Genomic DNA, 15,075 nt, shown 5'->3' on the forward strand with positions numbered 1-15,075 from the left:
TGGGAGTGGTGATTGTCGGATTTGCCGACGATATTACGCTCGAAGTCTACGGTGAAACGATCGAGGACGTAAAGTTGACTACCAACCACTCGATCAAGGTTGTGGAGGCGTGGATGCGGTCCAGGAAACTGGAGCTGGCTCACCACAAGACAGAGGTGACGGTTGTTAACAACCTGAAGTCGGAGCAGCAGACGGAGATCAGTGTAGGAGAGTGTACTATCCTGTCAAAGCGCTCCGTCAAACACTTGGGCGTGATGATCGACGATAAGCTTACCTTCGGTAGCCACGTCGATTATGCCTGTAAAAGAGCCTCCATAGCTATTGCGGCACTGTCCCGGATGATGTCCAATAGCTCTGCGGTGTACGCCAGTAAGCGCAAGCTTCTGGCTAGTGTTGCTACGTCCATACTTAGGTATGGCGGCCCGGCGTGGGGCACCGCGCTAAGTACTAAATGCTACCGACGGAAGCTGGAAAGTACTTACAGGCTTATGTGCCTGAGGGTTGCGAGCGCATACCGTACCGTGTCACACGACGCTCTCTGCGTCATTACTGGTATGGTGCCTATCAGCATTCTTATCAGTGAGGACATGGAGTGCTTCGAAATCCTTACAGGTCATGGTTGCTTCCGACAGTATCTACACCGTTTCGGGCATGCGGATTCTCCCGAATGCCCAGTGTGCAATGGTTTAGAGGAAACGGCGGAACACGTTTTGTTCGTGTGCCCGCGTTTTCGCACAATGCGTGACCGCATGCTTACCACATGCGGGGAGGACACAACTCCGGACAATTTGGTCCAGAGGATGTGTAGGGATGAGGTTAGCTGGAATGCCGTTTCAACGGCTATCACCCATATCATCTGGGAGCTACAGAGGAGGTGGCGCGTGGACTCGGAGAATGGCTAGTCCAGATGCAGTGCAAGAGGTGGTCCAGGGGTTCGAAGTCGGCTTCGTAGGTCATACCGGTGCCCTGCGGTCGAGATCGACCCTTACAGCGATTAAGTGGCCGCGGAGAGGAAGTCCCGGTAGCGGTGCTGTCGTGGCGTCGGTCTACTGGGTTGGATCCGAGCCCGCGGTTGGAAAGGGGTCCCCGGCAAGGGTCGGGGTAGGTGAGACCCTGCTGTCTGCAACCTACGGATGCATCTGATAGGGCCTGAAGGGTAGTAATACCCTTCCTTACGGGCAGGTCAGATCGGGTTGCATGTGGGCATCAGTTCTTGATGTCTGCTCAGCAGTAGGGCGCGGGCGGGGTTGACCCTTACCCGCCTTCCGAGGACAAAGGGAGTGGCGAGGACCACTCGGGAAACTGGCTAAGCGCCAGCATGCTATCGTGATGGACTCTCCAGAGCGAGTCATCGATGTTCGTTGCTGCAGGCTACGCAGCTAACCTTGAGGGTGCGATATGCACTAGCCCCTCTCTGAAGCAATATCTTCTTGGTGGTTCCGGAGAGACGTAGGGTTTGGCGACCATAGGAATGTGTTTTAGTGGGTCGAGGAGAGTCCTGGCTTCTACAGGCGTTGTAGAAGACGGCCTTAACCCCACACTACCCTAACCTTCCTGTTAGGGTGTCTGATGAGCAGATTTATCCCCCTATGGTTTAGAAGGAAAAAAAACACACACACATACACACACACATACATACACACACACAGACATTTGCTCAGTTGGTCGAGCTGAGTTGATTGGTATATGAGACTCGGCCCTGTGGGCCTCGGATCGAAAGTCGGTTTTTCGAGCGGTATTTATACCCTTCTTATGGGTGTAAGAAGGGTAAAAAAGGAATTTATTGAAATACTCCTCGAAAGATTTCTCAGTAACCAAATATCCAATCGAAATAAAATTTCAGGGCCTTCTACAAGGATACTGGAGCTTTCGTTTCTTGCTAAGAGAACCCAAATCGGTTGACAGACGGCTGAGATATTTATTATGATACACTTGGTCAAAAATCTCTCAAAAGTTTAACCTGTATTACTCCCAAGTACTCTTTGAAAGATATCTCGATGACGGCTGAGATATTCATCAATATGCTAAATGTCAAAAATCTCTCAAAAAGCTAACCTATATTACTTCAAAGTACTCTTCGAAAGATATCTCGGTAACCAAATGTCCAATCGGAATAAAATAAAAGGGCGAGCTACTAGGATGCTGTAGCTTTCATTTGGTGCCAAGAAAACCCAAATCGATTGACAAACGGCCGAAATATTTATTATGATACACTTGGTCAAAAATCTTAAAAAGTTTAGATGTATGACTCATAAGTACTCTTCGAGAGATATCTCGGTAACCAAACGTCCAATAGATAAAAAATTCAATAGCGTTCTACTAGGATGTAGTAGCTTTCATTTGCTTCCAAGAGAACTCAAATCGGTTGACAGACGGCTGAGAAACGTGCGTGATTTTTTTTGTAACGCACATACACACACACACACATACACACACACACAGCCATTTGCTCAGTTCGTCGAGCTGAGTTCATTGGTATATGAGACTCGGCCCTCCGGGCCTCGGATCGAAAGTCGGTTTTTCGAGCGATATTTATACCCTTCTTATGGGTGTAAGAAGGGTAAAAAGGCTTTTCCTACATACATTCCATGATATTTTTGCTACTGTTTATTAAGCTCAAATATTACAAAGAGATAATAGCTTTTATGTATTTGATGCAGTTGCATTTTCATGTAGAGCTAACTTGAGAAACCAGATTTGGTCATAAAAAAGGCTTTTCTTACATACATTCCATGATATTTTTGCTACTGTTTATTAAGCTCAAATTTTACAAAGAGATAGTAGCTTTTATGTATTTGATGCAATTGCATTTTCATGTAGAGCTACTTGAGAAACCAAATTTGATCATATTTAAAAACCCGATTTAATCCACCTAGGTGGGGGCGGGCTCACCAACACTTCCGGTCCGCTTTAGTGCTTTAGGCATCATTGTGGCCAGGTGTTGTTCTAGTTTTTCCAACTGTATTGTAAAGCATGAGCGGTGATCCTTGGCATTCTTGTGTAAATACATTACGAGGAGCGGATATACTGAATTGGGTACCAGACCAAGTCCCTGCTGGGTGGCACGAAATAGGTGAGCCATAGACAATAGAATCGTCAATGTCGTAGGGCATAGTATGTGACTATTGTCGAAACAACACTATTTTTGGTCATTGTCCAACCAAAATCATAAGCGGCGTCCACTTACACTAAGCGCATAACTATGTTAGTGTCAAGATTAGGGTGAAATTATTGGTAAAATATAATAACACTAGCCAAGATCACAGGGTTTGACGGTACTAAAGTGAAGGAAGTTAATTATAATTCTTGTAATGAAAATATCACCTCTAACACTTTAATGCGCCTCCAACGGTTCATTGCGAATCGGCTGCTACATATGGAGTATAGCTGATTTATCAGAAATGCTCGATAAACAGGAGGAACCTGCTAGGGCTTAGTAGTTTCTATACTCAGAAAACAGTTCCAGTCGGTTGAGTCGGGAAGGGTTGCGAGAGTCGTTGTGAATCATAATGAAAACATTTGTGCTTTGTGACGAATCTTGGGATCTTTCTGGAGTCAGAAGACTTGGAATTGTTGTCTGGGCTTTCCACTATTCGGTTAATTTTAACAATTAATATGCAACAAATAGTAGTATCTCGTGTATTCAAATTGCTCATTCACAGTGCTGACATTGTATTTACTTGTGATTAATATTAATTTTAATTTTCAATATCAGTATTTTCATATGTGATAGTTGTTTTATGAGTAAACCCTAATATGTTTTGAATGTCTAATGCTTGATAATGTTTTCTTGCCATATCAATTTAAAATAACTAAGAAACCGAAACCAATAGTGTGAAAGTGCAGCATTTAATAGTGCTTGCTTATAGATTCGAAGCCAACGGGTGATCAAGACTCAAGACTTAAGACGCATACTTATTATTATTTATCTTTATTATCGAGATTTTCAGCCTATGGCTGGTTCATCTCCTGGAGGGTTTGGAGAGGGCTTCGCAGTGAGAGGCCCACCTGGCGATGATTACTACAGAGTATTAAATTGGACACTAAATTACTACAATACAATACAGATACAATACAAATAGTTTCTATACGTTAGTTAAAATCCGTCCGGGAGAGTAGCAAGGTCTTCATGGATGTATGTTGAGATTAGAGTGGTCAAATATTTTGGTATAGACCAGTATCCTTCAGGAACGATATTAATGCTGCTTCGTTGGTTGGCTCGTGCGCTAGAGCATCTTTGATTGAGTGGGGAATAGCGCGATGATCACGTGCCGATTGGTAGCAGGGACAGTTGATTACTATGTGCTCAACAGTCATAGTTGTGTTGCAGGTTAGACATAGTTTGCGGAAAGGACCATGGTTTGTCATGTTATGAGTAAGATGACTGTGTCCCACTCGTAAGCGAGAAAGAATTTGTTGGTCGCGTCGGTCGGTTGTATCTGTCCATTTTGTAGTATCCTCTTTAATTTTCCTGATAAATAGGAGTCTATTGGCGGCCCATTCCTGGGTCCAGGATGAACGGATGATGGATTTGCACCAGGTCTTCAAGTCTGCTCCTGGCGTCAGGTCGGTGAAAAAGCGGCCGGATCGGCCAGTTGCGGCGAGCCGGTCTGCCTCATTGTTTCCTCGTATACCGCAGTGGCTCGGCACCCAGAGAAAAGCTGTTTCTTGAGGACAATTTTCCTGAATGGCTTGAATCCAAGGGTGACGTGAAGATGAGGAGTTGATAGTGGTAAGCACGCTGGCGGAGTCAGAGATTATGCAGGTTGGGCACCCGGTTATGGTTGTGATGGCAAAGCGTATTGCGGCTGCCTCGGCCGAAAAAACGGAACACTGATCAGGTAGTCGGAAAAAGTAGCTGGTGTTGTAACCAGCGACACCAAAGCCGGTTCTGTTCGAAGCCTTCGAACCATCTGTGTAGACGAGTTGGTGATAACGGTATTTGCCGGCTAACAATTTGGTGACATGAGAGCGCATGGCAGTAGAGTTGTCTCATGCGCGAAACCGTTTCAAGATGGACAGGTCGACATGGAGATCAGTAGCGTCCCACCTTCTGGCTCCAACCCAGTGGACCTGGTCAACCGGGGGGAGTTCTAGATGGGCCAGATTGGTGAGGGCTCTGTTCGCCTCCCTGAGGAGAAAGACCTCTTGATTACCGGTCGTTTTTTCGAGGTATCCAATGGTTCTGCAGCACAGAGTCTCCGTGACCTGATAGCGGAAAGGAAGCACTCCAAGTTCTATACAGGCCGCATCTGCTGGGGTGGATGGGAGTAGTCCGGCGATTGTCCGAATAGCTTGATTGTATGTGGGGGCTAAACGATCGATGAGAGAGTTTCCAGCTAGTCCAAATATTTCAATTCCGTAGAACAGGCGACTATTGACGATAGCCTTAAGTATTCTGAGGAGAACGTCTCTGTTGCTACTCCTGTGTGGTTTGGAGAGAGTGCGAAGAAGGTTCAATCGTGTTTCGCAGTTTCTTTTGATGTCGCTGAAATGCTCTCCGAAGTTTAGTTTGCGATCCAACCGGACTCCAAGAACTGCAACAGACTTTTTGTGCGGAATCCGGCATCCGTCTGCCTTTATCGGTGACGGCAACACTCGATGACGTGATCGGCAGACATGAGAGACGACACTTTTCTCTGCAGACAATCTAAATCCGGTTCGGGTGGCCCATCTGGAGACCAAAGACACTGCTGCTTGGAGTTTTCGCCTAATGAACTTCAGTGTACGGCCGATAACAACCAACACAATATCGTCTGCATAAACGAAGACATAAATTTCTTTGGGTAGCGTTTCGAACATGCTATTCATGAGGACCAGGAAGATGGTAACTGCTATCACGGAGCCCTGCGGGACGCCTGTTTCCTCGGCTCGGATGGAGGAGTAGTTATTACCAATTATGACTTCAAAAGTCCTGCCGCACAAAAGGTTTTTCAAAAAGAAAAGAATGTGGCCTCTCAGGCCCCAATCAGCTAACTGAAGAATGGCTCGGGGTGTCCAGGCACGGTTATATGCCTTCGCCAGATCTAGTGAGGCAATATCAGCATGAAGGTTTTCGTCTATTGCGTCCTGAAGAACATCGCCTAGGCCCGCAAAATAGGTTCCTGTGCCATGCCCAGGACGAAAGGCATGTTGTCGGTGGTCGAGGAGTTGATTATCCTCTAAGAAGCGACTTAATCGGCGGTTCACCATACGCTCTAGAATTTTGCTGGCACAGCACGTCAGGGAAATCGGTCTAAAATCGCTGGGTGTTGTAGCAGTACGTCCGTGTTTTGGGATGGGCACAACGAGACTGTGGGTCCAGGTTTTAGGTATAGTGTTCGTAGTCCAGATTTTGTTCAATAGTTCAAGAAAAACCGCCTTAGATTCGGGTGTAAGGTGTCGGAGTAGTGGGTATCCAAGATCGTCTGGGCCCGCCGATTTGCCCTTGCAACGACGTAGGGCGAAGTTTAGTTCTGCCATTCGAAACGGCGAGTTTATGGACGAAGGGTTAGTTTCTACCGGGATTACAAGTTGGTTTAGACTGTTGAGTGATACTTGATTGCGCCTGAGAAACTCCGTTTCGTAGAGACCGAGAGACGAGAGAGAAGCGAAGTGGTCGGCAAGGGCGTTGGCTATAATAAGCGGATCTCGAGTTGGTCCGCTGGGAAGCTGGTTCCTTTTGGAGTGGTAGATCTCCATGGCCTGTTGTTTAGCAGGATGTTCATTTGGGAGACGTTTTGCGGCACGTAACGCTTTTCGTCGCTCCTTGATCGATTTTTTTATGGCAGGAGACCACCAAGGGAGGGATCTACGACCAGGATTCCCTGAAGATCGCGGAATGGAAGCTGTGGCAGCTTCCTTGACAGCCTTTAGAAAGTCATCCATATTGTTCATGGATGGGTCGAGAATTTTCGAATTTATTGATTCCTGGAATTGATACCAATCTGCTTGTTCATATTTCCATCGTGGACGGCGTGATATCGCTTGGGGTTGTTGATCGGTTGAGATGGTGATCGGGTAATGATCACTTCCCATTGGATCCTCAGCTGTTGCCCAGAGAAGTCGATTAACTATACATGGGCTGGCTAAGCTGACGTCAATAGCTGAACTTGTCTGACCTCTGGTGAATGTGTGAGATCCGTCGTTGAGAATGACTAATCCGAAGGCTTCTGCAATCTCCAGTATTAGTAAACCCCTGCTGTTGGAGGTATTACTTCCCCATTCAGGGTGGTGGCCGTTGACATCCCACATGATCAGGATTGGTGTATCTAGGTTTCGGATTACGTCCATGAGTTTTGATTTTAAATCCGGAATATTTCCATTGGGGAGATAGCCCGATATAACCGTTAGAGGGAAGGGATAGCCAAGTTTAACTCCCACTATAGGTAGATCGGTTGTCAGATGAAGAACATGGTGAGGTACCCCGACCTGAACACCGATCGCAGCTGAATGGTAGATGTTTCGGTTACATTTTAGATTCCACTTATATTGACCTCTTAAAGAGTTGTTCAGACCACTGATACTTATCCTGTGTGGTTCTTGGATTGCCAGGATAATAGGTTCATGCTTTCTCACAAGAATTTCAAGGTCTGCTAGATTGTTATAATAACCGTTTACGTTCCACTGGATAGCCAGTGGTCTTCTAGAGGGGTTAGGCAGAGTGTTACGAGACCGACCAGCCGAGGTTGAAGATGTCTGTCCAACTGATGGTGAGTGGTGATGGACTTCAGACTGGTGAGCACCTACTGTCGTTTCAGGGGTATATCTTTGTATGCCAGTCACTAGTGGATCTGGCAAGACAGAAGGCCCTGCTGCGGGGATGGGAATACCCTTTTGGAGTTGGAGTAGATCGTATAATGTTGCATCAGACCTTGCTGTTGGCGGCAGGGCGCTTGTCGAACCTTCTGACGAGACTGCATGTTCTTCCACGTTCGATCTATGTTGAGCGTTGGTCGGTAGCGGTGCGATGTTTCCCACGTCGTCCTTAGGGGTATAGGAGTAAACTCCCTTTTCCGTCCCTCTTCCGGCCACCAAAGAGTGTTCAGGGTTGTCCGGCAGTACCGGTGTGGAGTTGACGTCCGCACTGACGGTGCCTGAACTACTCAGTGATTCCACCGGGTATGTACGATGTAATTTGGGATGGGCTTCACTGGATGAATATTCTGGAGGCTGGTTCGCTGTCAGCGGGCAAGTTCTGCCAGGCGATGCGTTGATTCCCACGTCGTCGGTAGGGGTATAGGAGTAAACTCCCTTTTCCGTCCCTCTTCCGGCCGCCAAAGAGTGTCCAGGGTTGTCCGGCAGTACCGGTGTGGAGTTGACGTCCGCACTGACGGTGCCTGGGCTGCTCAATGGCTCCACCGGGTGCGTTCGTTGAGCTCTGATGTGTTTGGATTTTCGGGTTGCATATTTGTGAGGCGTAATGGCATTCGGATCATCGGCTATGGTTTTGATGGAATGGGATTTGGGTAAAGTCCTCTCATCATTCGTGTGGTTCTTAGTGTCAATGTCAATTGGGTGGTGAGGCATTGTTGGGCAGTGGGTTATTGTACACGTAGGGTAAACTTTCTGAGGACTCGACTGGCAGGGTCGTTTAGGTATCTGATATGTAACCGGATGCGTTGAGCATCGGTTTATTTCCGAATGGGATTTCGATGTCATCCGATTCGGGTTGGGAGTCCAAGGTCATGTCCATATCTTCCGGATCAGTTGTTGGTGAGATGCAATTCTTGGAACGTTTGTGGCGCAGTTCGTAGCTGTCTGTTTTAGCAACCTTCTTTTTGGGACCGATTTTTTTATTATTCGCTGTCTGGGATTTACTCCGATCGAGTGGATCGACGACTTCCAAGTTTGCCGTATGGAGACTTTCAGTACGTGCGTTTAGATTAGTGGGTTTATTCGCAGGTTTCTTAGGAACGTAAATGTCTCTGATTACTGCGACTTCCTTATCTTTCCTGGCCAACTCGACTTCCAGGTAGCGTATCTTCTGAACGAGATCATTGAATGTTCCGTGCTCCTTGGCAAGAGTCATCCTTTCTTGCGGAGGAAGTTTCATTGCTGCTTCGAGTCTCTCGATGTGAGCGTCTTTGTTTCGGATTTCTGTTAGTAGGGCTTCTATTCTTTCGTCTTTGCGCTTCATTTCCTCCAGCACGTTGTCCAGTTTAGTGGAAAGTTCAGTGAAACGCTGATCGTTGCTAGCAGTAACAACGGAGGCCATTGATTGCGGATTGTGCCTAAGTTCGTACTGCCGCTTAGCTGCTGGGTACGAAATTCCCATGTCGACCCGAAGATGTTGAATGTCTTGTTCCTTGATGTACGTAGGACATTTTCGACTAGAGAGGGCGTGGTTCGTGGAGTTGCATCGATTACAGAAGGCAGCAGCGGTACACGGATGTTCGCTGTCGATCACGTGCATTCCAGAGCAATGACCACAGGTTGGGTTGGACGTTTTTTGACAGCGGGTACGGGTATGTCCGAACTGCCAACAGCAGTAGCACAGCATAGGCGAAGGATAAAATGGTCGAGTACGGCATCGGATCCATCCTATGAAAATACTTTCGGGGGCGGTTGTACCGTTGATGGTAAGAACGATGGTTGGTGTGTTGATCGTCGTATCTCCATCACGCCGGGTAATCCGACGCAGCTGCTTAACACCTTGGGACTGCAGTTCAGTGACCAGCTCTTCATCAGAATACACGCGCGCTTCGCTGCAACTGATAACACATTTGGAGACGTTAAGAACTGGGTGTTCGACGATTCTGATCGGGAATCCATCAGCGAGATTCGACATCCTCTTCAGCTTTTCGACATGAGCTTTATTTCGCAGCTTCAAAACGTATGATGCTCCTCGTGATTCGGGGTATGCTCCGTCAATTTCCACTCCTAGGTAGGCTTCTACTGACTTTCGCAAGAGGAAAGGAGCGTTAGGTAAGCTACCCTCCGCAGCTTCCATGCGTAGCATCACTAGTTGCCCGTGGTTTCCGTTAGGGTCTCCCCATTCAGGAAACAGAGGTCCGGCGAATTCTCCATCACGGCGGTTTGACGGACCCGCATCCCCATTGGGGAAGGGGTCGGTCCCCGACAACATGTCGAAGGACTACAGCACGATAGTCGGTAGTACAGACCACTGCGAAAAATAGATTTATTCACCTGCACACGAAAACAGTTGGTCTGCACTGAACGAGATTCCACTCACCGAGCGATTTCTCGGCTGGGTGTGAACAAAGAAAAAACTGTTTATTGTTCGATCTTTCCACAGCACATACACTCCACGATGTGGATAGAGTCGAAACTACGGCAGTGATTCTTCAGGAAAAAAAGCACTTTCCGTCAAATCTTTTGCCTTCGCGAATAGATAATTGCTATGCTTTCACGGTATGCTTGGTTTGGGGTAATTATCACGGGAATACGGCTAATAGACTACTGCCCGCGCGACGGTTCACGAGTGCGATAGAAAAACGCGACCGTTTGCTACAATAGCAGGCTGTCAACTGAAGACGCATACTTGACGAAATCGACAAAAACTGACTACTTCGTCCTATATATATATTTATTCTAATATAAGTGGGCCGCGGAGCTGTGCGGCCCAGTATTTTTTTTTATTTTTTAATTCCAGAAAACGCCATAGTTTTGTAGAAAACTTATCCTGGTACACTCACGAAGTTCCCCAACACAAACGGAAATTGTCCGGAGCAATCAAGATAAGTAGAAACTTTTATAAACAGGCTCGCAACTCTTTCTACTACTAGGCAAATAGAATATTAATGTGTTTGCTTATTCATGACATTCGTGGCGGTGCGGAACATTTTATAATATAGATACCGTACTTAACATGTCTTCAATTCACCTTTAAATAACCGATCTTTAAATTTTGTATAAAAACTTGTATCTCAATTATTTTCATCATATTAGTTTTCTTTTATTTCAGAATTTTTAAAGCATTATGGTAGAAAGAGTTGGTGTCATGATCCATGCAAAACTTGAAACTGAAAACTCCTTATTTCCCCCTATGGGTTATAGGGAGGAGCGGGACATTCGAGCCTACTCATCAGTGGAAAGGACTTGCTATGCTAATCGGTTTAGCATAGGGCAGATACAAGTCTACTGGTAGACGTATCGCCCAGCGATTCAACGCAGATTGGCCACGGCCCGGGGGTGCGTTGATTATAATAGAATAACAGAAAAACCCGATTTAATCCACCTATGGTGAACAGAACCCTTCTTACACTTATTAAAAATATTGTTGTATTATGCGTATTAAGCAAATTTATTTTGTGTGATCGACCAAAAGTTCTAGAAAATATTGTGGATTTGACATCTAGTGAATTGGTTCCCAAAATAGCATCAGACCATGGACTTACCAGAAATGCCAGACACCTCCCAGAATCTTATATGGAATGTTAAAAAAATGGCAGCTCAATCGCTCAATTAAAAATTAGAAATTAGCAATAAACTTGATCAAAATCGAAAAACACTTTGTATGGGAGGAGCAATAAAAATTTCGGTTTTTGTTGAATAACTGGCAATCCTATGGATATTTTTCAATAGTTTTTTGTGCAGATGATAAAAAGAAGGAACATCTCTCTGTTATCAAAGTCTTTGATAGTTTTAATATTATTTTTGTGAGATATTGGCTATTGCTAATTTTTGCCGTTGCAGTGCGCGTTAATATTTAGTCTAAAATAATAGCTTTCATATTCTGGAATATTGTATCTTTTTTTAACTGCCAAATAATCTTGAATCGATTAACAAATGGATAAGCAAATCAGCGAGATGCACTTTGTGTAATATCTCTTAATCAGTCGAATAAATTAGCTCCGAAGTACTTGGTATTCATGGTTATGGTGTAAAAAGGACAAAAATGATATATATACTAAGTTAATCAGTTTTGGCATTAACTAGTTATTTTGGCTGTCCGGTTCTTGCATTTTTCCCACAATATATAAATTCAAAGCTTTCATTTAACATATTGTTAGTTTTCATAAAATTCATGTGTATTTGTAATTTGTTAATTATAATGTTGTTGAAAACAATAACCTGCCAGAATATACTTTGTATGAAATCAGCATAATTTATTGAAAAATAATTTCCCATAGACTGGTGAAAAACTAATGCAAGATAACAAGTAAATATAATAATAAAAAAGAATTTATTGAAATACTCTTCGTAAGATTTCTCAGTAATCAAATGTCGAATCGAAATAAAATTTCAGGGCCTTCTACAAGGATATTGTAGCTTTCATTTGGTGCTTAGAGAACCCAAATCGGTTGACAGATGGCTGAGATATTAATTATGGTACCCTTGGTCCAAAATCTCTCAAAAAGTTAATCTGTATTACTCCCAAGTACTCTTTGAAAGATATCTCGGTAATCAAATGTCCAATCCTAATGAAATTGTATAGGGTTCTACTAGAATGTTGTAGCTTTCATTTGGTGCCAGGATAACCGAAATCGGTTCACAGACGGCTAAGATATTTATTATTATACAATTGTTCAAAAATCTCAAAAAGTTTAGTTGTATAAATCCTAAGTACTCTTCGAAAGATATCTCTGTAACCAAATGTCCAAACGTAATAAAATTTCTGGGCGACCTACTAGGATGCTGTAGCTTTCATTCTGTGCCAAAAGAACTCAAATCGATTGACAAACGGCCGAAATATTTATTATGATACACTTGGTCAAAAATCTTAAAAAGTTTAGATGTATGACTCAAAAGTACTCTTCGAGAGATATCTCGGTAACCAAACGTCCAATCGAAAAAAAATTCAATAGCGTTCTACTAGGATGTAGTAGCTTTCATTTGCTTCCAAGAGAACTCAAATCGGTTGACAGACGGCTGAGAAACGTGCGTGACTTTTTTTTGTAACGCACATACACACACACACACACATACACACACATACACACACACACACACACACACACACACACACACACACACACACATACAGACATTTGCTCAGTTCGTCGAGCTGAGTTCATTGGTATATGAGACTCGGCCCTCCGGGCCTCGGATCGAAAGTCGGTTTTTCGAGCGATATTTATACCCTTCTTATGGGTGTAAGAAGGGTAAAAAGGAATTTATTGAAATACTCTTCGAAAGATATCTCAGTAACCAAATGTCCAATAGAAATAAAACTTCAGAGCCATTTACAAGGATATTGTAGCTTTCATTTAGTGGTAAGAGAACCCAAATCGGTTGACAGACGGATATTCATTGTTATACACTTTGTCAACTCAGGGAACGATAGGCCTTTGTAGTATTTAATATTAAAAAAAATAAGTCTTGTTTTAGCAGTGAAACGAAATAGTTCGTTTTTCTTAAACCCCTTCCGGGTCGAGTAACCTATAGTTAATATCCACATAACTGACTTGCGACAGGGTAATGTCAACCAAATTATTGGCTGGGTTTGAGTGCACAGTTTTATCTACTGGTACTTGTGACCATTCAGACCAGCCATTTAATTATTTATATTTGCTTAAATTTCACGTCAAACAACATTTAGTGATTGACACAGTGGTAGGTCGAAAAATCTTAGCTTGGAAATTTCTTTTTTTATATGTTTGGAGATGTGAAAATAAAATCGTATATAGTGTCAAACAAAGTTATACAAGTTATAGTACATACCAAATGAATTCGCCTGAAATTGTATAACGCAAAGTGGTTTACTTAAAATATACGTATATGGGCTCCACATTTGTGCGAATAGAGCATATTTGGTGCATCTTATTCAATATGTTTTTGGACGGATAAAAGTTTACTTAGCAGAGTTGTAGCGGAGTTGTTGCAGAGTTATGTGAATCAATTTGTTAGCTGGGTGAAAAAAACACAAAACTCATCGGATTTGTTAAGAAATTTCTGGGCAAATTTCTTGAATAGTTTATTTGTTTCCCCCCTCAAAATGTTGAATTCTGACCAAAATTTCCGAGGGGGGGGGTCGAATAAATTAACTCTGGAGTACTTGGGACTCATAATTATCGTGTAAAAAGCTCAAAAATAATATATTTACTATATAGATTAACGGCTACGCAGCTTTAAGCTTCAAATAAACGAGTTTTATTATTCACCCGACGTTTCGACACGGGGATAGTGTCTTCTTCAGGGGGTGAATAAATATTAACGTTTTTGCTAAAATGTTTTGTCTAACTTTAACTGTCTCGTTTAGTGTTGTTTTTGGTACATGACTTCGGAATCACTTAAACAGTATTTACTATGTTAATCAGTTTTGGCCTTCGTAAGTTATTTTGGCTATTGAAATCTATATGCAAGGTTTTTCAAAAATATTTTTGTCCGGTTCTGGCATTTTTTTTTTCTACAGGTACATATATAGAATCAAAGCTTATTTAGTTTATTGAAAAGTAAAGACTGGGCTCGAAAAAACTGAGACGCTCAAAATAATGTATAACTTTTGATTGCGTTCACAAAAATAGCTGATTTTTTAACCAGGAATATCATCGACTCACTCAAAGTGCAAATTTTCGGTAATACCAATCCGTGTGGTCAATTATGAATTTCAAATAACTCAACATACATATCTACTAGCGTGGTTCAAAAAATCGTTTTTGCTCCACACCGCTTATTCGATTCCTAACCAGATTATATGCCTTCTCCCAAAATTTGAGCTCATTTGGTTGAAAATTGAGACTGCACAAGCCCTTCAAAGTTTGTATGGGAATTACTATGGGAAAACGATGTTTTTCATTCGATCCACCGTAGCATTTCCCCAAGTGCCCTAGTGGGTTGGTCGACCCTTGGCAATCCTAGGCTACTCTATCAGCTACAACTTTGCCGAAGACCGCATTCGAATCGGACGCTTCATTAATTAGTTATCGATTTGTATCCAACTGGGCAAACTTTAACAGTGATCCTCCAGCTTCCCAGCAGGCAACATTGCTGCACATAGCGCCAAAGATAGCACACTGAAATCATGGCTTTTTTGAACCACGCTAGTATGTACAGATGGGTAAATTATTGGTTAAATTGGGAAAAATCCACAGCTCAGGTGAGATTTAAACTCACGACCCTTATTCGCTAGACAAGTGCTTTACCAACTAAGCTACCGAGCCAATTAATGACCCGACAACTTAGTTGTCATAA

This window comes from Aedes albopictus, chromosome 1, assembly GCF_035046485.1.
Source record: "Aedes albopictus strain Foshan chromosome 1, AalbF5, whole genome shotgun sequence".
Taxonomy (NCBI): domain Eukaryota; kingdom Metazoa; phylum Arthropoda; class Insecta; order Diptera; family Culicidae; genus Aedes; species Aedes albopictus.